The sequence below is a fragment of the Hipposideros armiger genome, unplaced genomic scaffold (genome assembly GCF_001890085.2).
Source record: "Hipposideros armiger isolate ML-2016 unplaced genomic scaffold, ASM189008v1 scaffold_457, whole genome shotgun sequence".
Classification (NCBI taxonomy): domain Eukaryota; kingdom Metazoa; phylum Chordata; class Mammalia; order Chiroptera; family Hipposideridae; genus Hipposideros; species Hipposideros armiger.
Genome location: NW_017731807.1, coordinates 656678 through 660321, shown reverse-complemented (window position 1 = coordinate 660321; position 3644 = coordinate 656678).

Below are 3644 nucleotides of genomic sequence, written 5' to 3'. Positions count from 1 at the left end.
ATGCATGATTTGTAAATATTTTCTCCCATTCTGTAGGTTGCCTTTTCATTCTGTTGATTGTGTCCTTTGATGCTAGACCTGCCTCTTGGCAGTCTACTCCTCTAGCTGTGAACACTACCACTCATTTCCATTGGTGGTGGTCATGAAAGTAGTGGTGGGCCCAAGTTTGAATGTAGTAGCGGCACCTGGTGGCGCTTCTGTCCCAGGTCATCCTTACTGGGTTGTTGGAAAAGTCATGATGCATGTCTGCAACAGATGGCACTAGTTCATTTTTGGAAGTACTAGAGCCATTCATATCTATGTTATTGCTATGTCATTTGACAGCTGACAGTTTTAGCTTCATTCTAAAAAAAATTGAACGATTTGGTTGAGTTTTGAAGATTTTACAACAAGTTGAAGATGGAAAATCAAACTGTGCATTTTTGCCACATTTTACTGTTTTACTTCCATAAAGGGAAGAACGCATGTCACGCTTGTGAAAAGTTGCATAAAGTTTATGGTGACAATGCTTTACAAGAACATCAATGCCAACGATGGTTCACGAAATTTTGTGCTGGTGATTTTGATCTCAACAATGCTCTGCAGTCAGGGAGGCCCACTGAGGTTGATGACAACAAAATAAAGGCATTGATCAAGTCAAACCCACGTTACACGATACAAGAGATTGCAGGAACATTGAACATCCATCATTCAAACATTCATGACCACCTGAAGAAGCTGGGATACGTAAGCAAGCTCGATATTTGGGTTCCGCATGAACTCAAGGAAGTTCATTTGACAGTGCGTATAAACATCTGCAATATGCTCATTAAACGTGAGGAAAACAATCCTTTTTTGAAGCAACTCATAAATGGTGATGAGAAGTGGATTGTTTACAACAATGTGGTGCACAAACGGTCTTGGTCCCAATGTGATGATTCACCTCAAACGACATAGAANGGATTTGAGTTATTCTTTAATATCCTTTCATTTAATCCTGAAGGGCTCCCTTTAGTATTTCTGGGCAGTTTTCTGTTTTTATTTATCTAGAAATATCTTAATTTCATTTCATTTATTTTTGAAGGAGAGTTTTGCTAGGTATAGAATTCTTGATTGTCAGTCTCTTCTCCCCCAGTACTTTGAAGATGTCATTGCAGTGTCTTCTGCCTCTATCAATTCTTCCTTTTTTTTTTTTCACCCAGCCCTCCAACCCCCCTTCTATCTGGCAACCATCAGTTTGTTCTCTGTATCTATGAGTCTGTTTCTGTTTTCTTTGTTTATTTTGTTCTTTATATTCCACATGTGAGATCATATGGTATTTATCTTTCTCAATCTGACTTATTTCACTTAGCATAATACCCTCTAGATCCATCCATGTTGTTGCGAATGGTAAGATTTCCTTTTTTTATGGTTGAGTAACATTCCATTGTATATATGTACCACATCTTCTTCATTCAATTGTTTACTGAAGGGCACTTACGTTGCTTTTATAGCTTGTCTATTGTAAATAGCATTGCAGTGAACATAGGGGTGTATATGTCTTTTTGAATTAGTTTTTTGGATTGCTTCAGATAAAATACCAAGAAGTGGAATTGCTAGGTCATAAGGTAGTTTTATTTTTAATTTCTTGAGGAAACTCCATACTGTTTTCCATAGTGGCTGAACTAATTTGCAATCCCACCAACAGAGCATGAGGGTTCCCTTTTCTCCTCATCCTTGCCAACACTTGTTTGTTACTCTGCCTCTATCATTTCTGATAAGGAGTCAGCTGTTAATCTTATTGAAGTTCCCTGATACATGATAAATGGTTTTCCTTTTGCTGCTTCAAGATTTTCTTTTTGTCTTTGACTTTCATCAGTTGGACTGTAGGTGTAGGTGTGTAGGTATGGATTTCTTTGAATTATTCTTCTTGGAGTTTGTTAAACTTCCTAGATGTGCAATTAGTTGTTTACATCAAATTTGGGAAGTTTTAGTTACAACTTTTAAAAATAATCTTTATTCTCCCTATTTTTTCTTCTCTTTCTGGGACTCCTATTAGGTATATGTTGGTATGCTTGAAGGTATCCTGTAGGTCTCTGAGGCTCTGTTTATTTATCTATTTATTTATTTTTATTCTTTTCCTTAGACTGGATAATCTCTAGTAATCTATCTCCAGTTTGCTGATTTTTTCTTATAATAGCCCTAATTTGCTATTGAGCCTCCTTAATGAAGTTTTCATTTCAATTCCAGAATTTCTATTTGGTTCTTTTTTTGTAATTTCTATTTTTTTGTTATTATTCTCTATTTGGTGAGATGTTGTTGTCATACTGTAATTTTTTAGACATGGTACCCTTTAGTTTTTAAAACATATTTATAAGAGCTGGTTTAAAGTTTTTCTTTACTAAATTACAAGTAAACATCTGTGCTCCCTCAGAGATATTGTTGGTTGGCTGTTTATTTTATTGTGTATGTGGCATACTTTTCTGTTTCTTTACATATCTTGTAAAATTTTATCAAAAATGAAACATTTAATTGATATATTATAACAACTTGAAATCAGATTCTCTCTCCCCAGGTTTATTTTGCTGTTCTATTACTACTACTACTACTACTACTACTACTACTACTACTACTACTACTACTGTTTTTATTGTTGTTGCTTATTTGTTTAGTGACTTTCCTGAACCAATTCTATAGATTCTATATTGCCTGCAGTGTGCAGCCCTTGAGTTCTCTGCCAGCCTTTTTTAAGTTCATATTTTTAAATCTGGTTTCCTAGGGTTCATTTCTAGTTCAGTATAATTTAGTGGTGAGTCAATAATTGGTCTGAAGATTTCCTTAAATGCCTTGTCTATATGTCTTCTACCCTTTGACACGGGGAACTGTGTCTGAAGGCACACATTCAAACTTCAGGCAGTCTGAATGCCTGAACAGACTTAGCTTTCACTTCCTGAGTGCACAGGGCCTGAAGGTCAGCCAGAGGTGAGTGACTGGGGCCTTCTATCCAAGGTCTTTCCCAAGCATGCATATGTATGCAGCCTTCTAGATCCCCAAGAATATGCTGGAGCTTTTCAAAGTTCCCTGTGGTTTTCTAGTTCTCCAGGGCTTGTTTTTAAACTTTTGTTGTAGTTGGCCATGTTCTTGTTTGCTCCAACCAAAATCACAGCCTTAGGCAGCTGAGATATTGCCAGCAGATCACTATTGTTTTTGGTAATGCCCTAGGGTAGTTACCCTGCCTGCCCTTACCCAGCTGTGAGTCAAATCACATAGTCATAGCGCATTGGAGATGGGTATTTTCCAGGTAGCTGCTAATTTGAACAAAATATTGACTGTGTTCTAGGGATGGAGCCTTTAACAGAGCTCTGAAAGAGGTCAGTCTTCTCCATTAGCTTTGAGGCTGCTGACTTTTCATGGCTAATAGGCCACCAAAATTGGGAGGGAAAGGGGACGGGAATAGGCCCAAGTGAAAATTCCACAGACACCACTGTCTTTTTGAAATTCAGTAGTTTCCCTTGGATAGATGATTTTCAGTTCATTCAGTGGCTTTGGTACATTTCCAGAGTTCTGAAATGGTTGATTTAAGTTGTTTTGCCAGTATTTTTGTTGTGTTTATGGGAGAGTGGTTCACCAAGATCCTCACTTCACCATTCCAGAAGTTGATCTACCTTGAAAGTGTTTTTAAAAGA